This window comes from Eschrichtius robustus, chromosome 15 (assembly GCF_028021215.1).
Source record: "Eschrichtius robustus isolate mEscRob2 chromosome 15, mEscRob2.pri, whole genome shotgun sequence".
NCBI lineage: Eukaryota > Metazoa > Chordata > Mammalia > Artiodactyla > Eschrichtiidae > Eschrichtius > Eschrichtius robustus.
The window spans coordinates 68,677,342-68,701,848 of NC_090838.1; positions in this window are offsets into that span (position 1 = coordinate 68,677,342).

Sequence of the window (24,507 nt, forward strand, 5' to 3'; positions counted from 1 at the left end):
GCCTGCCAGTACTCGGTGGTCTTGCAGGGAATAGGGTGCCCACGCGAGGTCCTGGTGACCTGAAAAGCTTACTAACGTTAAAAGAAAGCAGACCTAAAATTAAGCCTCCAGGACTCTCCTCCAGGCTTCCACTTCGGCAGGCTATTCAAGGCTTTACCTTGAGGAAAGGACTCACGTCAAGTTTCCTTTTAGCTCTAGAGCCTCTCAGGAGGAGCTCCCACGCAGGCTATGAAAGCACCCTGTTGATTTAGAGAAAACTCTTTCCCTTCCCAGTACACTGCCTACAGTGACAAGGGACCCATGCAAAACACTCTTATTTAGGTAGCTTCAAGGCAGCATGAATGGAGCGTTCAATATGGAAAAGCAAGTCTTGTGCCATACATTCCCCGTTTCCAGTGAAAACGCAGCCTACCTCCTTGTGATTTCTACCAAGTAAATATACACTGCTGCTACACACTGGTCCCTTCCTTGAATAAAGTTGGTTTGGCACGGAGTTCTGCATGTAGCCAACGGCCTCCCCAAAGGAGCGCTTTGGGACGCTATCGGGGCTTAGCCTCTTCTAAAACCCTGCAGTGTAAGAGGAAGAACTGGGCTTTGGCAAAAGCAGGAACGCAAGCCGACTTTCTCCTGTAAGTATGGGGTCTTAAGGTCTGACTCTGTAGAAGGAATGCGAAGCAGTTTGGGTTTGTCAGTGCCGCTCAGCCTAGGGCAATGAGGCAGATTTGCATGACATGTAGGATATAAGAGAACAGATTTCCTGGAGCTGTTGGAGTGCTGAGGAACCTACGTCTCCCAAGGAAGAGTGCAGTGTGTTGCCCTACACTCAGCATACACAGAGTGACTGGGAAAGGTTTCCGGGCCTGGATGTTTCTTAGCAGCCCAGGGGAGCCTGCCGGTACTCGGTGTTCTTGCAGGGAATAGGGTGCCCACGCGAGGTCCTGGTGACCTGAAAAGCTTACTAACGTTAAAAGAAAGCAGACCGAATGTTAAGCCTCAAGGGCTCTGCTCCAAGCTTCCGCTCTGGCAGGCTATTCAAGGCTTCACCTTGAGGAAAGGACTCACGTCAAGTTTCCTTTTAGCTCTAGAGCGTCTCAGGAGGAGCTCTCACCCAGGCTATGTAAGCACCCTGCTGATGTAGAGAACACTCGTTCCCTTCCCAGAGCCCTGCCTACAGTGACTAAAGACCCGTCCTAAAACTGTTATTTAGGTAGCTTCAAGGCAGCATGAAAGGAGCATTCAAAATGGGAAAGCAAGGCTTGTGCCATCAGGTCGCCGTTTCCAGCGAACATGCAGCCTACCTCCTTCTGATTTCTACCAACTAAATATACACTCTAGATACACACTTGTCCCTTCCTTGAATAATGTTGGTTTGGCACGGAGTTCTGCGTGTAGCCAACGGCCACCCCTGAGGAGCACTCTAGGTACGCTATCGGGGCTTAGCCTCTTCTAAAACCCTGCAGTGTAAGAGAAAGAACTCTGCTTTGGTACCAGCAGGAACGCAAGCCGACTTTCTCCTGTAAGTATGGGGTCTGAAGTTATGACTCTTTAGAAGGAATGCGAAGCAGTTTTGGTTTCTCAGTGCGCTCAGCCTAGGGCAATGAGGCAGATTGGCATGACATGTAGGACGTAAGAGAACAGATTTCCTGGAGCTGTTGGAGTGCTGAGGAAACCTAGGTCTCCCAAGGAAGAGTGCAGTGTGTTGCCCTACACTCAGCATACACAGAGTGACTGGGAAAGGTTTCCGGGCCTGGATGTTTCTTAGCAGGCCAGGAGAGCCTGCCAGTCCTCGGTGGTCTTGCAGGGAATAGGGTGCCCACGCGAGGGCCTGGTGACCTGTAAAGCTTACTAACGTTAAAAGAAAGCAGACCTAAAATTAAGCCTCCAGGACTCTCCTCCAAGCTTCCGCTTCGGCAGGCTATTCAAGGCTTTACCTTGAGGAAAGGACTCACGTCAAGTTTCCTTTTAGCTCTAGAGCCTCTCAGGAGGAGCTCCCACGCAGGCTATGAAAGCACCCTGTTGATTTAGAGAAAACTCTTTCCCTTCCCAGTACACTGCCTACAGTGACAAGGGACCCATCCAAAACACTCTTATTTAGGTAGCTTCAAGGCAGCATGAATGGAGCGTTCAATATGGAAAAGCAAGGCTTGTGCCATACATTCCCCGTTTCCAGTGAAAACGCAGCCTACATCCTTGTGATTTCTACCAAGTAAATATACACCGCTGCTACACACTGGTCCCTTCCTTGAATAAAGTTGGTTTGGCACGGAGTTCTGCATGTAGCCAACGGCCTCCCCAAAGGAGCGCTTTGGGACGCTATCGGGGCTTAGCCTCTTCTAAAACCCTGCAGTGTAAGAGGAAGAACTGGGCTTTGGCAAAAGCAGGATCGCAAGCCGACTTTCTCCTGTATGTATGGGGTCTTAAGGTCTGACTCTGTAGAAGGAATGCGAAGCAGTTTTGGTTTGTCAGTGCCGCTCAGCCTAGGGCAATGAGGCAGATTTGCATGACATGTAGGATATAAGAGAACAGATTTCCTGGAGCTGTTGGAGTGCTGAGGAAACCTAGGTCTCCCAAGGAAGAGTGCAGTGTTTTGCCCTACACTCAGCATACACAGTGACTGGGAAAGGTTTCCGGGCCTGGATGTTTCTTAGCAGCCCAGGGGAGCCTGCCGGTACTCGGTGCTCTTGCAGGGAATAGGGTGCCCACGCGAGGTCCTGGTGACCTGAAAAGCTTACTAACGTTCAAAGAAAGCAGACCGAATGTTAAGCCTCAAGGGCTCTGCTCCAAGCTTCCGCTTCGGCAGGCTATTCAAGGCTTTACCTTGAGGAAAGGACTCACGTCAAGTTTCCTTTTAGCTCTAGAGCGTCTCAGGAGGAGCTCTCACCCAGGCTATGTAAGCACCCTGCTGATGTAGAGAACACTCGTTCCCTTCCCAGAGCCCTGCCTACTGTGACTAGAGACCCGTCCTAAAACTGTTATTTAGGTAGTTTCAAGGCAGGATGAATGGAGCATTCAAAATGGGAAAGCAAGGCCTGTGCCATCAGGTCCCCGTTTCCAGAGAACACGCAGCCTACCTCCTTGTGATTTCTACCATGTAAATATACACTCTAGCTACACACTGGTCCCTTCCCTGAATAACGTTTTCTTGGCACGGAGTTCTCCGTGTAGCCAACTGCCTCTCCCAGGGAAAGCTCTAGGTATGCTATCGGGACTTAGCTTCTTCTAAAACCCTGCAGTGCAAGAGGAAGAACTGTGCTTTGGTTACAGCAGGAACGCAAGCCGACTTTCTCCTGTAAGTATGGGGTCTTCAGGTATGACTCTGTAGAAGGAATGCGAAGCAGTTTGGGTTTGTCAGTGCCGCTCAGCCTAGGGCAATGAGGCAGATTTGCATGACATGTAGGATATAAGAGAACAGATTTCCTGGAGCTGTTGGAGTGCTGAGGAAACCTACGTCTCCCAAGGAAGAGTGCAGTGTGTTGCCCTACACTCAGCATACACAGAGTGACTGGGAAAGGTTTCCGGGCCTGGATGTTTCTAGCAGCCCAGGGGAGCCTGCCGGTACTCGGTGCTCTTGCAGGGAATAGGGTGCCCACGCGAGGTCCTGGTGACCTGAAAAGCTTACTAACGTTAAAAGAAAGCAGACCGAATGTTAAGCCTCAAGGGCTCTGCTCCAAGCTTCCGCTTCGGCAGGCTATTCAAGGCTTTACCTTGAGGAAAGGACTCACGTCAAGTTTCCTTTTAGCTCTAGAGCGTCTCAGGAGGAGCTCTCACCCAGGCTATGTAAGCACCCTGCTGATGTAGAGAACACTCGTTCCCTTCCCAGAGCCCTGCCTACAGTGACTAAAGACCCGTCCTAAAACTGTTATTTAGGTAGCTTCAAGGCAGCATGAAAGGAGCATTCAAAATGGGAAAGCAAGGCTTGTGCCATCAGGTCGCCGTTTCCAGCGAACATGCAGCCTACCTCCTTCTGATTTCTACCAACTAAATATACACTCTAGGTACACACTGTTCCCTTTCTTGAATAATGTTGGTTTGGCACGGAGTTCTGCGTGTAGCCAACGACCACCCCTGAGGAGCACTCTAGGTACGCTATCGGGGCTTAGCCTCTTCTAAAACCCTGCAGTGTAAGAGAAAGAACTCTGCTTTGGTACCAGCAGGAACGCAAGCCGACTTTCTCCTGTAAGTATGGGGTCTGAAGTTATGACTCTTTAGAAGGAATGCGAAGCAGTTTTGGTTTCCCAGTGCGCTCAGCCTAGGGCAATGAGGCAGAATGGCATGACATGTAGGACGTAAGAGAACAGATTTCCTGAAGCTGTTGGAGTGCTGAGGAAACCTAGGTCTCCCAAGGAAGAGTGCAGTGTGTTGCCCTACACTCAGCATACACAGAGTGACTGGGAAAGGTTTCCGGGCCTGGATGTTTCTTAGCAGGCCAGGAGAGCCTGCCAGTACTCGGTGTTCTTGCAGGGAATAGGGTGCCCACGCGAGGGCCTGGTGACCTGAAAAGCTTACTAACGTTAAAAGAAAGCAGACCTAAAATTAAGCCTCCAGGACTCTCCTCCAAGCTTCCGCTTCGGCAGGCTATTCAAGGCTTTACCTTGAGGAAAGGACTCACGTCAAGTTTCCTTTTAGCTCTAGAGCCTCTCAGGAGGAGCTCCCACGCAGGCTATGAAAGCACCCTGTTGATTTAGAGAAAACTCTTTCCCTTCCCAGTACACTGCCTACAGTGACAAGGGACCCATGCAAAACACTCTTATTTAGGTAGCTTCAAGGCAGCATGAATGGAGCGTTCAATATGGAAAAGCAAGTCTTGTGCCATACATTCCCCGTTTCCAGTGAAAACGCAGCCTACCTCCTTGTGATTTCTACCAAGTAAATATACACTGCTGCTACACACTGGTCCCTTCCTTGAATAAAGTTGGTTTGGCACGGAGATCTGCATGTAGCCAACGGCCTCCCCAAAGGAGCGCTTTGGGACGCTATCGGGGCTTAGCCTCTTCTAAAACCCTGCAGTGTAAGAGGAAGAACTGGGCTTTGTCAAAAGCAGGAACGCAAGCCGACTTTCTGCTGTAAGTATGGGGTCTTAAGGTATGACTCTGTAGAAGGAATGCGAAGCAGTTTTGGTTTGTCAGTGCCGCTCAGCCTAGGGCAATGAGGCAGATTGGCATGACATGTAGGATATAAGAGAACAGATTTCCTGGAGCTGTTGGAGAGCTGAGGAAACCTAGATCTCCCAAGGAAGAGTGCAGTGTGTTGCCCTACACTCAGCATACACAGAGTGACTGGGAAAGGTTTCCGGGCGTGGATGTTTCTTAGCAGCCCAGGGGAGCCTGCCGGTACTCGATGCTCTTGCAGGGAATAGGGTGCCCACGCGAGGGCCTGGTGACCTGAAAAGCTTACTAACGTTCAAAGAAAGCAGACCGAATGTTAAGCCTCAAGGGCTCTGCTCCAAGCTTACGCTTCGGCAGGCTATTCAAGGCTTTACCTTGAGGAAAGGACTCACGTCAAGTTTCCTTTTAGCTCTAGAGCGTCTCAGGAGGAGCTCTCACCCAGGCTATGTAAGCACCCTGCTGATGTAGAGAACACTCGTTCCCTTCCCAGAGCCCTGCCTACTGTGACTAGAGACCCGTCCTAAAACTGTTATTTAGGTAGTTTCAAGGCAGGATGAATGGAGCATTCAAAATGGGAAAGCAAGGCCTGTGCCATCAGGTCCCCGTTTCCAGAGAACACGCAGCCTACCTCCTTGTGATTTCTACCATGTAAATATACACTCTAGCTACACACTGGTCCCTTCCCTGAATAACGTTTTCTTGGCACGGAGTTCTCCGTGTAGCCAACTGCCTCTCCCAGGGAAAGCTCTAGGTATGCTATCGGGACTTAGCTTCTTCTAAAACCCTGCAGTGCAAGAGGAAGAACTGTGCTTTGGTTACAGCAGGAACGCAAGCCGACTTTCTCCTGTAAGGATGGGGTCTTCAGGTATGACTCTGTAGAAGGAATGCGAAGCAGTTTGGGTTTGTCAGTGCCGCTCAGCCTAGGGCAATGAGGCAGATTTGCATGACATGTAGGATATAAGAGAACAGATTTCCTGGAGCTGTTGGAGTGCTGAGGAAACCTACGTCTCCCAAGGAAGAGTGCAGTGTGTTGCCCTACACTCAGCATACACAGAGTGACTGGGAAAGGTTTCCGGGCCTGGATGTTTCTAGCAGCCCAGGGGAGCCTGCCGGTACTCGGTGCTCTTGCAGGGAAGAGGGTGCCCACGCGAGGTCCTGGTGACCTGAAAAGCTTACTAACGTTAAAAGAAAGCAGACCGAATGTTAAGCCTCAAGGGCTCTGCTCCAAGCTTCCGCTTCGGCAGGCTATTCAAGGCTTTACCTTGAGGAAAGGACTCACGTCAAGTTTCCTTTTAGCTCTAGAGCGTCTCAGGAGGAGCTCTCACCCAGGCTATGTAAGCACCCTGCTGATGTAGAGAACACTCGTTCCCTTCCCAGAGCCCTGCCTACAGTGACTAAAGACCCGTCCTAAAACTGTTATTTAGGTAGCTTCAAGGCAGCATGAAAGGAGCATTCAAAATGGGAAAGCAAGGCTTGTGCCATCAGGTCGCCGTTTCCAGCGAACATGCAGCCTACCTCCTTCTGATTTCTACCAACTAAATATACACTCTAGGTACACACTGTTCCCTTTCTTGAATAATGTTGGTTTGGCACGGAGTTCTGCGTGTAGCCAACGACCACCCCTGAGGAGCACTCTAGGTACGCTATCGGGGCTTAGCCTCTTCTAAAACCCTGCAGTGTAAGAGAAAGAACTCTGCTTTGGTACCAGCAGGAACGCAAGCCGACTTTCTCCTGTAAGTATGGGGTCTGAAGTTATGACTCTTTAGAAGGAATGCGAAGCAGTTTTGGTTTCCCAGTGCGCTCAGCCTAGGGCAATGAGGCAGAATGGCATGACATGTAGGACGTAAGAGAACAGATTTCCTGGAGCTGTTGGAGTGCTGAGGAAACCTAGGTCTCCCAAGGAAGAGTGCAGTGTGTTGCCCTACACTCAGCATACACAGAGTGACTGGGAAAGGTTTCCGGGCCTGGATGTTTCTTAGCAGGCCAGGAGAGCCTGCCAGTACTCGGGGGTCTTGCAGGGAATAGGGTGCCCACGCGAGGTCCTGGTGACCTGAAAAGCTTACTAACGTTAAAAGAAAGCAGACCTAAAATTAAGCCTCCAGGACTCTCCTCCAGGCTTCCACTTCGGCAGGCTATTCAAGGCTTTACCTTGAGGAAAGGACTCACGTCAAGTTTCCTTTTAGCTCTAGAGCCTCTCAGGAGGAGCTCCCACGCAGGCTATGAAAGCACCCTGTTGATTTAGAGAAAACTCTTTCCCTTCCCAGTACACTGCCTACAGTGACAAGGGACCCATGCAAAACACTCTTATTTAGGTAGCTTCAAGGCAGCATGAATGGAGCGTTCAATATGGAAAAGCAAGTCTTGTGCCATACATTCCCCGTTTCCAGTGAAAACGCAGCCTACCTCCTTGTGATTTCTACCAAGTAAATATACACTGCTGCTACACACTGGTCCCTTCCTTGAATAAAGTTGGTTTGGCACGGAGTTCTGCATGTAGCCAACGGCCTCCCCAAAGGAGCGCTTTGGGACGCTATCGGGGCTTAGCCTCTTCTAAAACCCTGCAGTGTAAGAGGAAGAACTGGGCTTTGGCAAAAGCAGGAACGCAAGCCGACTTTCTCCTGTAATTATGGGGTCTTAAGGTCTGACTCTGTAGAAGGAATGCGAAGCAGTTTTGGTTTGTCAGTGCCGCTCAGCCTAGGGCAATGAGGCAGATTGGCATGACATGTAGGATATAAGAGAACAGATTTCCTGGAGCTGTTGGAGTGCTGAGGAAACCTAGGTCTCCCAAGGAAGAGTGCAGTGTGTTGCCCTACACTCAGCATACACAGTGACTGGGAAAGTTTTCCGGGCCTGGATGTTTCTTAGCAGCCCAGGGGAGCCTGCCGGTACTCGGTGCTCTTGCAGGGAATAGGGTGCCCACGCGAGGTCCTGGTGACCTGAAAAGCTTACTAACGTTCAAAGAAAGCAGACCGAATGTTAAGCCTCAAGGGCTCTGCTCCAAGCTTCCGCTTCGGCAGGCTATTCAAGGCTTTACCTTGAGGAAAGGACTCACGTCAAGTTTCCTTTTAGCTCTAGAGCGTCTCAGGAGGAGCTCTCACCCAGGCTATGTAAGCACCCTGCTGATGTAGAGAACACTCGTTCCCTTCCCAGAGCCCTGCCTACTGTGACTAGAGACCCGTCCTAAAACTGTTATTTAGGTAGTTTCAAGGCAGGATGAATGCAGCATTCAAAATGGGAAAGCAAGGCCTGTGCCATCAGGTCCCCGTTTCCAGAGAACACGCAGCCTACCTCCTTGTGATTTCTACCATGTAAATATACACTCTAGCTACACACTGGTCCCTTCCCTGAATAACGTTTTCTTGGCACGGAGTTCTGCGTGTAGCCAACTGCCTCTCCCAGGGAAAGCTCTAGGTACGCTATCGGGACTTAGCTTCTTCTAAAACCCTGCAGTGCAAGAGGAAGAACTGTGCTTTGGTTACAGCAGGAACGCAAGCCGACTTTCTCCTGTAAGTATGGGGTCTTCAGGTATGACTCTGTAGAAGGAATGCAAAGCAGTTTGGGTTTGTCAGTGCCGCTCAGCCTAGGGCAATGAGGCAGATTTGCATGACATGTAGGATATAAGAGAACAGATTTCCTGGAGCTGTTGGAGTGCTGAGGAAACCTACGTCTCCCAAGGAAGAGTGCAGTGTGTTGCCCTACACTCAGCATACACAGAGTGACTGGGAAAGGTTTCCGGGCCTGGATGTTTCTAGCAGCCCAGGGGAGCCTGCCGGTACTCGGTGCTCTTGCAGGGAATAGGGTGCCCACGCGAGGTCCTGGTGACCTGAAAAGCTTACTAACGTTAAAAGAAAGCAGACCGAATGTTAAGCCTCAAGGGCTCTGCTCCAAGCTTCCGCTTCGGCAGGCTATTCAAGGCTTTACCTTGAGGAAAGGACTCACGTCAAGTTTCCTTTTAGCTCTAGAGCGTCTCAGGAGGAGCTCTCACCCAGGCTATGTAAGCACCCTGCTGATGTAGAGAACACTCGTTCCCTTCCCAGAGCCCTGCCTACAGTGACTAAAGACCCGTCCTAAAACTGTTATTTAGGTAGCTTCAAGGCAGCATGAAAGGAGCATTCAAAATGGGAAAGCAAGGCTTGTGCCATCAGGTCGCCGTTTCCAGCGAACATGCAGCCTACCTCCTTCTGATTTCTACCAACTAAATATACACTCTAGGTACACACTGGTCCCTTTCTTGAATAATGTTGGTTTGGCACGGAGTTCTGCGTGTAGCCAACGACCACCCCTGAGGAGCACTCTAGGTACGCTATCGGGGCTTAGCCTCTTCTAAAACCCTGCAGTGTAAGAGAAAGAACTCTGCTTTGGTACCAGCAGGAACACAAGCCGACTTTCTCCTGTAAGTATGGGGTCTGAAGTTATGACTCTTTAGAAGGAAGGCGAAGCAGTTTTGGTTTCCCAGTGCGCTCAGCCTAGGGCAATGAGGCAGAATGGCATGACATGTAGGACGTAAGAGAACAGATTTCCTGAAGCTGTTGAAGTGCTGAGGAAACCTAGGTCTCCAAGGAAGAGTGCAGTGTGTTGCCCTACACTCAGCATACACAGAGTGACTGGGAAAGGTTTCCGGGCCTGGATGTTTCTTAGCAGGCCAGGAGAGCCTGCCAGTACTCGGTGTTCTTGCAGGGAATAGGGTGCCCACGCGAGGGCCTGGTGACCTGAAAAGCTTACTAACGTTAAAAGAAAGCAGACCTAAAATTAAGCCTCCAGGACTCTCCTCCAAGCTTCCGCTTCGGCAGGCTATTCAAGGCTTTACCTTGAGGAAAGGACTCACGTCAAGTTTCCTTTTAGCTCTAGAGCCTCTCAGGAGGAGCTCCCACGCAGGCTATGAAAGCACCCTGTTGATTTAGAGAAAACTCTTTCCCTTCCCAGTACACTGCCTACAGTGACAAGGGACCCATGCAAAACACTCTTATTTAGGTAGCTTCAAGGCAGCATGAATGGAGCGTTCAATATGGAAAAGCAAGTCTTGTGCCATACATTCCCCGTTTCCAGTGAAAACGCAGCCTACCTCCTTGTGATTTCTACCAAGTAAATATACACTGCTGCTACACACTGGTCCCTTCCTTGAATAAAGTTGGTTTGGCACGGAGATCTGCATGTAGCCAACGGCCTCCCCAAAGGAGCGCTTTGGGACGCTATCGGGGCTTAGCCTCTTCTAAAACCCTGCAGTGTAAGAGGAAGAACTGGGCTTTGGCAAAAGCAGGAACGCAAGCCGACTTTCTCCTGTAAGTATGGGGTCTTAAGGTCTGACTCTGTAGAAGGAATGCGAAGCAGTTTTGGTTTGTCAGTGCCGCTCAGCCTAGGGCAATGAGGCAGATTGGCATGACATGTAGGATATAAGAGAACAGATTTCCTGGAGCTGTTGGAGAGCTGAGGAAACCTAGATCTCCCAAGGAAGAGTGCAGTGTGTTGCCCTACACTCAGCATACACAGAGTGACTGGGAAAGTTTTCCGGGCGTGGATGTTTCTTAGCAGCCCAGGGGAGCCTGCCGGTACTCGATGCTCTTGCAGGGAATAGGGTGCCCACGCGAGGGCCTGGTGACCTGAAAAGCTTACTAACGTTCAAAGAAAGCAGACCGAATGTTAAGCCTCAAGGGCTCTGCTCCAAGCTTCCGCTTCGGCAGGCTATTCAAGGCTTTACCTTGAGGAAAGGACTCACGTCAAGTTTCCTTTTAGCTCTAGAGCGTCTCAGGAGGAGCTCTCACCCAGGCTATGTAAGCACCCTGCTGATGTAGAGAACACTCGTTCCCTTCCCAGAGCCCTGCCTACTGTGACTAGAGACCCGTCCTAAAACTGTTATTTAGGTAGTTTCAAGGCAGGATGAATGCAGCATTCAAAATGGGAAAGCAAGGCCTGTGCCATCAGGTCCCCGTTTCCAGAGAACACGCAGCCTACCTCCTTGTGATTTCTACCATGTAAATATACACTCTAGCTACACACTGGTCCCTTCCCTGAATAACGTTTTCTTGGCACGGAGTTCTCCGTGTAGCCAACTGCCTCTCCCAGGGAAAGCTCTAGGTACGCTATCGGGACTTAGCTTCTTCTAAAACCCTGCAGTGCAAGAGGAAGAACTGTGCTTTGGTTACAGCAGGAACGCAAGCCGACTTTCTCCTGTAAGTATGGGGTCTTAAGGTCTGACACTGTAGAAGGAATGCGAAGCAGTTTTGGTTTGTCAGTGCCGCTCAGCCTAGGGCAATGAGGCAGATTTGCATGACATGTAGGATATAAGAGAACAGATTTCCTGGAGCTGTTGGAGAGCTGAGGAAACCTAGGTCTCCCAAGGAAGAGTGCAGTGTGTTGCCCTACACTCAGCATACACAGTGACTGGGAAAGGTTTCCGGGCCTGGATGTTTCTTAGCAGCCCAGCGGAGCCTGCCGGTACTCGGTGCTCTTGCAGGGAATAGGGTGCCCACGCGAGGTCCTGGTGACCTGAAAAGCTTACTAACGTTAAAAGAAAGCAGACCGAATGTTAAGCCTCAAGGGCTCTGCTCCAAGCTTCCGCTTCGGCAGGCTATTCAAGGCTTCACCTTGAGGAAAGGACTCACGTCAAGTTTCCTTTTAGCTCTAGAGCGTCTCAGGAGGAGCTCTCACCCAGGCTATGTAAGCACCCTGCTGATGTAGAGAACACTCGTTCCCTTCCCAGAGCCCTGCCTACAGTGACTAAAGACCCGTCCTAAAACTGTTATTTAGGTAGCTTCAAGGCAGCATGAAAGGAGCATTCAAAATGGGAAAGCAAGGCTTGTGCCATCAGGTCGCCGTTTCCAGCGAACATGCAGCCTACCTCCTTCTGATTTCTACCAACTAAATATACACTCTAGGTACACACTGGTCCCTTCCTTAAATAATGTTGGTTTGGCACGGAGTTCTGCGTGTAGCCAACGGCCACCCCTGAGGAGCACTCTAGGTACGCTATCGGGGCTTAGCCTCTTCTAAAACCCTGCAGTGTAAGAGAAAGAACTCTGCTTTGGTACCAGCAGGAACGCAAGCCGACTTTCTCCTGTAAGTATGGGGTCTGAAGTTATGACTCTTTAGAAGGAATGCGAAGCAGTTTTGGTTTCTCAGTGCGCTCAGCCTAGGGCAATGAGGCAGAATGGCATGACATGTAGGACGTAAGAGAACAGATTTCCTGAAGCTGTTGGAGTGCTGAGGAAACCTAGGTCTCCCAAGGAAGAGTTCAGTTTGTTGCCCTACACTCAGCATACACAGAGTGACTGGGAAAGGTTTCCGGGCCTGGATGTTTCTTAGCAGGCCAGGAGAGCCTGCCAGTACTCGGTGGTCTTGCAGGGAATAGGGTGCCCACGCGAGGTGCTGGTGACCTGAAAAGCTTACTAACGTTAAAAGAAAGCAGACCTAAAATTAAGCCTCCAGGTCTCTCCTCCAAGCTTCCGCTTCGGCAGGCTATTCAAGGCTTTACCTTGAGGAAAGGACTCACGTCAAGTTTCCTTTTAGCTCTAGAGCCTCTCAGGAGGAGCTCCCACGCAGGCTATGAAAGCACCCTGTTGATTTAGAGAAAACTCTTCCCCTTCCCAGTACACTGCCTACAGTGACAAGGGACCCATGCAAAACACTCTTATTTAGGTAGCTTCAAGGCAGCATGAATGGAGCGTTCAATATGGAAAAGCAAGTCTTGTGCCATACATTCCCCGTTTCCAGTGAAAACGCAGCCTACCTCCTTGTGATTTCTACCAAGTAAATATACACTGCTGCTACACACTGGTCCCTTCCTTGAATAAAGTTGGTTTGGCACGGAGTTCTGCATGTAGCCAACGGCCTCCCCAAAGGAGCGCTTTGGGACGCTATCGGGGCTTAGCCTCTTCTAAAACCCTGCAGTGTAAGAGGAAGAACTGGGCTTTGGCAAAAGCAGGAACGCAAGCCGACTTTCTCCTGTAATTATGGGGTCTTAAGGTCTGACTCTGTAGAAGGAATGCGAAGCAGTTTTGGTTTGTCAGTGCCGCTCAGCCTAGGGCAATGAGGCAGATTGGCATGACATGTAGGATATAAGAGAACAGATTTCCTGGAGCTGTTGGAGTGCTGAGGAAACCTAGGTCTCCCAAGGAAGAGTGCAGTGTGTTGCCCTACACTCAGCATACACAGTGACTGGGAAAGGTTTCCGGGCCTGGATGTTTCTTAGCAGCCCAGGGGAGCCTGCCGGTACTCGGTGCTCTTGCAGGGAATAGGGTGCCCACGCGAGGTCCTGGTGACCTGAAAAGCTTACTAACGTTCAAAGAAAGCAGACCGAATGTTAAGCCTCAAGGGCTCTGCTCCAAGCTTCCGCTTCGGCAGGCTATTCAAGGCTTTACCTTGAGGAAAGGACTCACGTCAAGTTTCCTTTTAGCTCTAGAGCGTCTCAGGAGGAGCTCTCACCCAGGCTATGTAAGCACCCTGCTGATGTAGAGAACACTCGTTCCCTTCCCAGAGCCCTGCCTACTGTGACTAGAGACCCGTCCTAAAACTGTTATTTAGGTAGTTTCAAGCCAGGATGAATGGAGCATTCAAAATGGGAAAGCAAGGCCTGTGCCATCAGGTCCCCGTTTCCAGAGAACACGCAGCCTACCTCCTTGTGATTTCTACCATGTAAATATACACTCTAGCTACACACTGGTCCCTTCCCTGAATAACGTTTTCTTGGCACGGAGTTCTCCGTGTAGCCAACTGCCTCTCCCAGGGAAAGCTCTAGGTACGCTATCGGGACTTAGCTTCTTCTAAAACCCTGCAGTGCAAGAGGAAGAACTGTGCTTTGGTTACAGCAGGAACGCAAGCCGACTTTCTCCTGTAAGTATGGGGTCTTAAGGTCTGACTCTGTAGAAGGAATGCGAAGCAGTTTTGGTTTCTCAGTGCCGCTCAGCCTAGGGCAATGAGGCAGATTGGCATGACATGTAGGATATAAGAGAACAGATTTCCTGGAGCTGTTGGAGTGCTGAGGAAACCTACGTCTCCCAAGGAAGAGTGCAGTGTGTTGCCCTACACTCAGCATACACAGAATGACTGGGAAAGGTTTCCGGGCCTGGATGTTTCTTAGCAGCCCAGGGGAGCCTGCCGGTACTCGGTGCTCTTGCAGGGAATAGGGTGCCCACGCGAGGTCCTGGTGACCTGAAAAGCTTACTAACGTTAAAAGAAAGCAGACCGAATGTTAAGCCTCAAGGGCTCTGCTCCAAGCTTCCGCTTCGGCAGGCTATTCAAGGCTTTACCTTGAGGAAAGGACTCACGTCAAGTTTCCTTTTAGCTCTAGAGCGTCTCAGGAGGAGCTCTCACCCAGGCTATGTAAGCACCCTGCTGATGTAGAGAACACTCGTTCCCTTCCCAGAGCCCTGCCTACAGTGACTAAAGACCCGTCCTAAAACTGTTATTCAGGTAGCTTCAAGGCAGCATGAAAGGAGCATTCAAAATGGGAAAGCAAGGCTTGTGCCATCAGGTCTCCGTTTCCAGCGAACATGCAGCCTACCTCCTTCTGATTTCTACCAACTAAATATACACTCTAGGTACACACTGGTCCCTTTCTTGAATAATGTTGGTTTGGCACGGAGTTCTGCGTGTAGCCAACGGCCACCCCTGAGGAGCACTCTAGGTACGCTATCGGGGCTTAGCCTCTTCTAAAACCCTGCAGTGTAAGAGAAAGAACTCTGCTTTGGTACCAGCAGGAACGCAAACCGACTTTCTCCTGTAAGTATGGGGTCTGAAGTTATGACTCTTTAGAAGGAATGCGAAGCAGTTTTGGTTTCCCAGTGCGCTCAGCCTAGGGCAATGAGGTAGAATGGCATGACATGTAGGACGTAAGAGAACAGATTTCCTGAAGCTGTTGGAGTGCTGAGGAAACCTAGGTCTCCCAAGGAAGAGTGCAGTGTGTTGCCCTACACTCAGCATACACAGAGTGACTGGGAAAGGTTTCCGGGCCTGGATGTTTCTTAGCAGGCCAGGAGAGCCTGCCAGTACTCGGTGTTCTTGCAGGGAATAGGGTGCCCACGCGAGGGCCTGGTGACCTGAAAAGCTTACTAACGTTAAAAGAAAGCAGACCTAAAATTAAGCCTCCAGGACTCTCCTCCAAGCTTCCGCTTCGGCAGGCTATTCAAGGCTTTACCTTGAGGAAAGGACTCACGTCAAGTTTCCTTTTAGCTCTAGAGCCTCTCAGGAGGAGCTCCCACGCAGGCTATGAAAGCACCCTGTTGATTTAGAGAAAACTCTTTCCCTTCCCAGTACACTGCCTACAGTGACAAGGGACCCATGCAAAACACTCTTATTTAGGTAGCTTCAAGGCAGCATGAATGGAGCGTTCAATATGGAAAAGCAAGTCTTGTGCCATACATTCCCCGTTTCCAGTGAAAACGCAGCCTACCTCCTTGTGATTTCTACCAAGTAAATATACACTGCTGCTACACACTGGTCCCTTCCTTGAATAAAGTTGGTTTGGCACGGAGATCTGCATGTAGCCAACGGCCTCCCCAAAGGAGCGCTTTGGGACGCTATCGGGGCTTAGCCTCTTCTAAAACCCTGCAGTGTAAGAGGAAGAACTGGGCTTTGGCAAAAGCAGGAACGCAAGCCGACTTTCTGCTGTAAGTATGGGGTCTTAAGGTCTGACTCTGTAGAAGGAATGCGAAGCAGTTTTGGTTTGTCAGTGCCGCTCAGCCTAGGGCAATGAGGCAGATTGGCATGACATGTAGGATATAAGAGAACAGATTTCCTGGAGCTGTTGGAGAGCTGAGGAAACCTAGGTCTCCCAAGGAAGAGTGCAGTGTGTTGCCCTACACTCAGCATACACAGAGTGACTGGGAAAGGTTTCCGGGCGTGGATGTTTCTTAGCAGCCCAGGGGAGCCTGCCGGTACTCGATGCTCTTGCAGGGAATAGGGTGCCCCCGCGAGGGCCTGGTGACCTGAAAAGCTTACTAACGTTAAAAGAAAGCAGACCGAATGTTAAGCCTCAAGGGCTCTGCTCCAAGCTTCCGCTTCGGCAGGCTATTCAAGGCTTTACCTTGAGGAAAGGACTCACGTCAAGTTTCCTTTTAGCTCTAGAGCGTCTCAGAAGGAGCTCTCACCCAGGCTATGTAAGCACCCTGCTGATGTAGAGAACACTCGTTCCCTTCCCAGAGCCCTGCCTACTGTGACTAGAGACCCGTCCTAAAACTGTTATTTAGGTAGTTTCAAGGCAGGATGAATGCAGCATTCAAAATGGGAAAGCAAGGCCTGTGCCATCAGGTCCCCGTTTCCAGAGAACACGCAGCCTACCTCCTTGTGATTTCTACCATGTAAATATACACTCTAGCTACACACTGGTCCCTTCCCTGAATAACGTTTTCTTGGCACGGAGTTCTCCGTGTAGCCAACTGCCTCTCCCAGGGAAAGCTCTAGGTACGCTATCGGGACTTAGCTTCTTCTAAAACCCTGCAGTGCAAGAGGAAGAACTGTGCTTTGGTTACAGCAGGAACGCAAGCCGACTTTCTCCTGTAAGTATGGGGTCTTAAGGTCTGACACTGTAGAAGGAATGCGAAGCAGTTTTGGTTTGTCAGTGCCGCTCAGCCTAGGGCAATGAGGCAGATTTGCATGACATGTAGGATAAAAGAGAACAGATTTCCTGGAGCTGTTGGAGTGCTGAGGAAACCTAGGTCTCCCAAGGAAGAGTGCAGTGTGTTGCCCTACACTCAGCATACACAGAGTGACTGGGAAAGGTTTCCGGGCCTGGATGTTTCTTAGCAGCCCAGGGGAGCCTGCCGGTACTCGGTGCTCTTGCAGGGAATAGGGTGCCCACGCGAGGTCCTGGTGACCTGAAAAGCTTACTAACGTTAAAAGAAAGCAGACCGAATGTTAAGCCTCAAGGGCTCTGCTCCAAGCTTCCGCTTCGGCAGGCTATTCAAGGCTTTACCTTGAGGAAAGGACTCACGTCAAGTTTCCTTTTAGCTCTAGAGCGTCTCAGGAGGAGCTCTCACCCAGGCTATGTAAGCACCCTGCTGATGTAGAGAACACTCGTTCCCTTCCCAGAGCCCTGCCTACAGTGACTAAAGACCCGTCCTAAAACTGTTATTTAGGTAGCTTCAAGGCAGCATGAAAGGAGCATTCAAAATGGGAAAGCAAGGCTTGTGCCATCAGGTCTCCGTTTCCAGCGAACATGCAGCCTACCTCCTTCTGATTTCTACCAACTAAATATACACTCTAGGTACACACTTGTCCCTTCCTTAAATAATGTTGGTTTGGCACGGAGTTCTGCGTGTAGCCAACGGGCACCCCAGAGGAGCACTCTAGGTACGCTATCGGGGCTTAGCCTCTTCTAAAACCCTGCAGTGTAAGAGAAAGAACTCTGCTTTGGTACCAGCAGGAACGCAAGCCGACTTTCTCCTGTAAGTATGGGGTCTGAAGTTATGACTCTTTAGAAGGAATGCGAAGCAGTTTTGGTTTCTCAGTGCGCTCAGCCTAGGGCAATGAGGCAGATTGGCATGACATGTAGGACGTAAGAGAAGAGATTTCCTGGAGCTGTTGGAGTGCTGAGGAAACCTAGGTCTCCCAAGGAAGAGTTCAGTTTGTTGCCCTACACTCAGCATACACAGAGTGACTGGGAAAGGTTTCCGGGCCTGGATGTTTCTTAGCAGGCCAGGAGAGCCTGCCAGTACTCGGTGGTCTTGCAGGGAATAGGGTGCCCACGCGAGGTCCTGGTGACCTGAAAAGCTTACTAACGTTAAAAGAAAGCAGACCTAAAATTAAGCCTCCAGGACTCTCCTCCAGGCTTCCACTTCGGCAGGCTATTCAAGGCTTTACCTTGAGGAAAGGACTCACGTCAAGTTTCCTTTTAGCTCTAGAGCCTCTCAGGAGGAGCTCCCACGCAGGCTATGAAAGCACCCTGTTGATTTAGAGAAAACTCTTTCCCTTCCCAGTACACTGCCTACAGTGACAAGGGACCCATGCAAAACACTCTTATTTAGGTAGCTTCAAGGCAGCATGAATGGAGCGTTCAATATGGAAAAGCAAGTCTTGTGCCATACATTCCCCGTTTCCAGTGAAAACGCAGCCTACCTCCTTGTGATTTCTACCAAGTAAATATACACTGCTGCTACACACTGGTCCCTTCCTTGAATAAAGTTGGTTTGGCACGGAGTTCTGCATGTAGCCAACGGCCTCCCCAAAGGAGCGCTTTGGGACGCTATCGGGGCTTAGCCTCTTCTAAAACCCTGCAGTGTAAGAGGAAGAACTGGGCTTTGGCAAAAGCAGGAACGCAAGCCGACTTTCTCCTGTAAGTATGGGGTCTTAAGGTCTGACTCTGTAGAAGGAATGCGAAGCAGTTTTGGTTTGTCAGTGCCGCTCAGCCTAGGGCAATGAGGCAGATTGGCATGACATGTAGGATATAAGAGAACAGATTTCCTGGAGCTGTTGGAGTGCTGAGGAAACCTAGGTCTCCCAAGGAAGAGTGCAGTGTGTTGCCCTACACTCAGCATACACAGTGACTGGGAAAGGTTTCCGGGCCTGGATGTTTCTTAGCAGCCCAGGGGAGCCTGCCGGTACTCGGTGCTCTTGCAGGGAATAGGGTGCCCACGCGAGGTCCTGGTGACCTGAAAAGCTTACTAACGTTCAAAGAAAGCAGACCGAATGTTAAGCCTCAAGGGCTCTGCTCCAAGCTTCCGCTTCGGCAGGCTATTCAAGGCTTTACCTTGAGGAAAGGACTCACGTCAAGTTTCCTTTTAGCTCTAGAGCGTCTCAGGAGGAGCTCTCACCCAGGCTATGTAAGCACCCTGCTGATGTAGAGAACACTCGTTCCCTTCCCAGAGCCCTGCCTACTGTGACTAGAGACCCGTCCTAAAACTGTTATTTAGGTAGTTTCAAGGCAGGATGAATGGAGCATTCAAAATGGGAAAGCAAGGCCTGTGCCATCAGGTCCCCGTTTCCAGAGAACACGCAGCCTACCTCCTTGTGATTTCTACCATGTAAATATACACTCTAGCTACACACTGGTCCCTTCCCTGAATAACGTTTTCTTGGCACGGAGTTCTCCGTGTAGCCAACTGCCTCTCCCAGGGAAAGCTCTAGGTACGCTATCGGGACTTAGCTTCTTCTAAAACCCTGCAGTGCAAGAGGAAGAACTGTGCTTTGGTTACAGCAGGAACGCAAGCCGACTTTCTCCTGTAAGTATGGGGTCTTAAGGTCTGACTCTGTAGAAGGAATGCGAAGCAGTTTGGGTTTGTCAGTGCCGCTCAGCCTAGGGCAATGAGGCAGATTTGCATGACATGTAGGATATAAGAGAACAGATTTCCTGGAGCTGTTGGAGTGCTGAGGAAACCTACGTCTCCCAAGGAAGAGTGCAGTGTGTTGCCCTACACTCAGCATACACAGAGTGACTGGGAAAGGTTTCCGGGCCTGGATGTTTCTTAGCAGCCCAGGGGAGCCTGCCGGTACTCGGTGTTCTTGCAGGGAATAGGGTGCCCACGCGAGGTCCTGGTGACCTGAAAAGCTTACTAACGTTCAAAGAAAGCAGACCGAATGTTAAGCCTCAAGGGCTCTGCTCCAAGCTTCCGCTTCGGCAGGCTATTCAAGGCTTTACCTTGAGGAAAGGACTCACGTCAAGTTTCCTTTTAGCTCTAGAGCGTCTCAGGAGGAGCTCTCACCCAGGCTATGTAAGCATCCTGCTGATGTAGAGAACACTCGTTCCCTTCCCAGAGCCCTGCCTACAGTGACTAAAGACCCGTCCTAAAACTGTTATTCAGGTAGCTTCAAGGCAGCATGAAAGGAGCATTCAAAATGGGAAAGCAAGGCTTGTGCCATCAGGTCGCCGTTTCCAGCGAACATGCAGCCTACCTCCTTCTGATTTCTACCAACTAAATATACACTCTAGGTACACACTGGTCCCTTTCTTGAATAATGTTGGTTTGGCACGGAGTTCTGCGTGTAGCCAACGGGCACCCCAGAGGAGCACTCTAGGTACGCTATCGGGGCTTAGCCTCTTCTAAAACCCTGCAGTGTAAGAGAAAGAACTCTGCTTTGGTACCAGCAGGAACGCAAGCCGACTTTCTCCTGTAAGTATGGGGTCTGAAGTTATGACTCTTTAGAAGGAATGCGAAGCAGTTTTGGTTTCTCAGTGCGCTCAGCCTAGGGCAATGAGGCAGAATGGCATGACATGTAGGACGTAAGAGAACAGATTTCCTGAAGCTGTTGGAGTGCTGAGGAAACCTAGGTCTCCCAAGGAAGAGTGCAGTGTGTTGCCCTACACTCAGCATACACAGAGTGACTGGGAAAGGTTTCCGGGCCTGGATGTTTCTTAGCAGGCCAGGAGAGCCTGCCAGTACTCGGTGTTCTTGCAGGGAATAGGGTGCCCACGCGAGGGCCTGGTGACCTGAAAAGCTTACTAACGTTAAAAGAAAGCAGACCTAAAATTAAGCCTCCAGGACTCTCCTCCAAGCTTCCGCTTCGGCAGGCTATTCAAGGCTTTACCTTGAGGAAAGGACTCACGTCAAGTTTCCTTTTAGCTCTAGAGCCTCTCAGGAGGAGCTCCCACGCAGGCTATGAAAGCACCCTGTTGATTTAGAGAAAACTCTTTCCCTTCCCAGTACACTGCCTACAGTGACAAGGGACCCATGCAAAACACTCTTATTTAGGTAGCTTCAAGGCAGCATGAATGGAGCGTTCAATACGGAAAAGCAAGTCTTGTGCCATACATTCCCCGTTTCCAGTGAAAACGCAGCCTACCTCCTTGTGATTTCTACCAAGTAAATATACACTGCTGCTACACACTGGTCCCTTCCTTGAATAAAGTTGGTTTGGCACGGAGATCTGCATGTAGCCAACGGCCTCCCCAAAGGAGCGCTTTGGGACGCTATCGGGGCTTAGCCTCTTCTAAAACCCTGCAGTGTAAGAGGAAGAACTGGGCTTTGGCAAAAGCAGGAACGCAAGCCGACTTTCTGCTGTAAGTATGGGGTCTTAAGGTATGACTCTGTAGAAGGAATGCGAAGCAGTTTTGGTTTGTCAGTGCCGCTCAGCCTAGGGCAATGAGGCAGATTGGCATGACATGTAGGATATAAGAGAACAGATTTCCTGGAGCTGTTGGATAGCTGAGGAAACCTAGGTCTCCCAAGGAAGAGTGCAGTGTGTTGCCCTACACTCAGCATACACAGAGTGACTGGGAAAGGTTTCCGGGCGTGGATGTTTCTTAGCAGCCCAGGGGAGCCTGCCGGTACTCGATGCTCTTGCAGGGAATAGGGTGCCCACGCGAGGGCCTGGTGACCTGAAAAGCTTACTAACGTTAAAAGAAAGCAGACCGAATGTTAAGCCTCAAGGGCTCTGCTCCAAGCTTCCGCTTCGGCAGGCTATTCAAGGCTTTACCTTGAGGAAAGGACTCACGTCAAGTTTCCTTTTAGCTCTAGAGCGTCTCAGAAGGAGCTCTCACCCAGGCTATGTAAGCACCCTGCTGATGTAGAGAACACTCGTTCCCTTCCCAGAGCCCTGCCTACTGTGACTAGAGACCCGTCCTAAAACTGTTATTTAGGTAGTTTCAAGGCAGGATGAATGCAGCATTCAAAATGGGAAAGCAAGGCCTGTGCCATCAGGTCCCCGTTTCTAGAGAACACGCAGCCTACCTCCTTGTAATTTCTACCATGTAAATATACACTCTAGCTACACACTGGTCCCTTCCCTGAATAACGTTTTCTTGGCACGGAGTTCTCCGTGTAGCCAACTGCCTCTCCCAGGGAAAGCTCTAGGTACGCTATCGGGACTTAGCTTCTTCTAAAACCCTGCAGTGCAAGAGCAAGAACTGTGCTTTGGTTACAGCAGGAACGCAAGCCGACTTTCTCCTGTAAGTATGGGGTCTTAAGGTCTGACACTGTAGAAGGAATGCGAAGCAGTTTTGGTTTGTCAGTGCCGCTCAGCCTAGGGCAATGAGGCAGATTTGCATGACATGTAGGATAAAAGAGAACAGATTTCCTGGAGCTGTTGGAGTGCTGAGGAAACCTAGGTCTCCCAAGGAAGAGTGCAGTGTGTTGCCCTACACTCAGCATACACAGAGTGACTGGGAAAGGTTTCCGGGCCTGGATGTTTCTTAGCAGCCCAGGGGAGCCTGCCGGTACTCGGTGCTCTTGCAGGGAATAGGGTGCCCACGCGAGGTCCTGGTGACCTGAAAAGCTTACTAACGTTAAAAGAAAGCAGACCGAATGTTAAGCCTCAAGGGCTCTGCTCCAAGCTTCCGCTTCGGCAGGCTATTCAAGGCTTTACCTTGAGGAAAGGACTCACGTCAAGTTTCCTTTTAGCTCTAGAGCGTCTCAGGAGGAGCTCTCACCCAGGCTATGTAAGCACCCTGCTGATGTAGAGAACACTCGTTCCCTTCCCAGAGCCCTGCCTACAGTGACTAAAGACCCGTCCTAAAACTGTTATTTAGGTAGCTTCAAGGCAGCATGAAAGGAGCATTCAAAATGGGAAAGCAAGGCTTGTGCCATCAGGTCGCCGTTTCCAGCGAACATGCAGCCTACCTCCTTCTGATTTCTACCAACTAAATATACACTCTAGGTACACACTGGTCCCTTTCTTGAATAATGTTGGTTTGGCACGGAGTTCTGCGTGTAGCCAACGGGCACCCCAGAGGAGCACTCTAGGTACGCTATCGGGGCTTAGCCTCTTCTAAAACCCTGCAGTGTAAGAGAAAGAACTCTGCTTTGGTACCAGCAGGAACGCAAGCCGACTTTCTCCTGTAAGTATGGGGTCTGAAGTTATGACTCTTTAGAAGGAATGCGAAGCAGTTTTGGTTTCTCAGTGCGCTCAGCCTAGGGCAATGAGGCAGATTGGCATGACATGTAGGACGTAAGAGAAGAGATTTCCTGGAGCTGTTGGAGTGCTGAGGAAACCTAGGTCTCCCAAGGAAGAGTTCAGTTTGTTGCCCTACACTCAGCATACACAGAGTGACTGGGAAAGGTTTCCGGGCCTGGATGTTTCTTAGCAGGCCAGGAGAGCCTGCCAGTACTCGGTGGTCTTGCAGGGAATAGGGTGCCCACGCGAGGTCCTGGTGACCTGAAAAGCTTACTAACGTTAAAAGAAAGCAGACCTAAAATTAAGCCTCCAGGACTCTCCTCCAGGCTTCCACTTCGGCAGGCTATTCAAGGCTTTACCTTGAGGAAAGGACTCACGTCAAGTTTCCTTTTAGCTCTAGAGCCTCTCAGGAGGAGCTCCCACGCAGGCTATGAAAGCACCCTGTTGATTTAGAGAAAACTCTTTCCCTTCCCAGTACACTGCCTACAGTGACAAGGGACCCATGCAAAACACTCTTATTTAGGTAGCTTCAAGGCAGCATGAATGGAGCGTTCAATATGGAAAAGCAAGTCTTGTGCCATACATTCCCCGTTTCCAGTGAAAACGCAGCCTACCTCCTTGTGATTTCTACCAAGTAAATATACACTGCTGCTACACACTGGTCCCTTCCTTGAATAAAGTTGGTTTGGCACGGAGTTCTGCATGTAGCCAACGGCCTCCCCAAAGGAGCGCTTTGGGACGCTATCGGGGCTTAGCCTCTTCTAAAACCCTGCAGTGTAAGAGGAAGAACTGGGCTTTGGCAAAAGCAGGAACGCAAGCCGACTTTCTCCTGTAAGTATGGGGTCTTAAGGTCTGACTCTGTAGAAGGAATGCGAAGCAGTTTTGGTTTGTCAGTGCCGCTCAGCCTAGGGCAATGAGGCAGATTGGCATGACATGTAGGATATAAGAGAACAGATTTCCTGGAGCTGTTGGAGTGCTGAGGAAACCTAGGTCTCCCAAGGAAGAGTGCAGTGTGTTGCCCTACACTCAGCATACACAGTGACTGGGAAAGGTTTCCGGGCCTGGATGTTTCTTAGCAGCCCAGGGGAGCCTGCCGGTACTCGGTGCTCTTGCAGGGAATAGGGTGCCCACGCGAGGTCCTGGTGACCTGAAAAGCTTACTAACGTTCAAAGAAAGCAGACCGAATGTTAAGCCTCAAGGGCTCTGCTCCAAGCTTCCGCTTCGGCAGGCTATTCAAGGCTTTACCTTGAGGAAAGGACTCACGTCAAGTTTCCTTTTAGCTCTAGAGCGTCTCAGAAGGAGCTCTCACCCAGGCTATGTAAGCACCCTGCTGATGTAGAGAACACTCGTTCCCTTCCCAGAGCCCTGCCTACTGTGACTAGAGACCCGTCCTAAAACTGTTATTTAGGTAGTTTCAAGGCAGGATGAATGCAGCATTCAAAATGGGAAAGCAAGGCCTGTGCCATCAGGTCCCCGTTTCCAGAGAACACGCAGCCTACCTCCTTGTGATTTCTACCATGTAAATATACACTCTAGCTACACACTGGTCCCTTCCCTGAATAACGTTTTCTTGGCACGGAGTTCTCCGTGTAGCCAACTGCCTCTCCCAGGGAAAGCTCTAGGTACGCTATCGGGACTTAGCTTC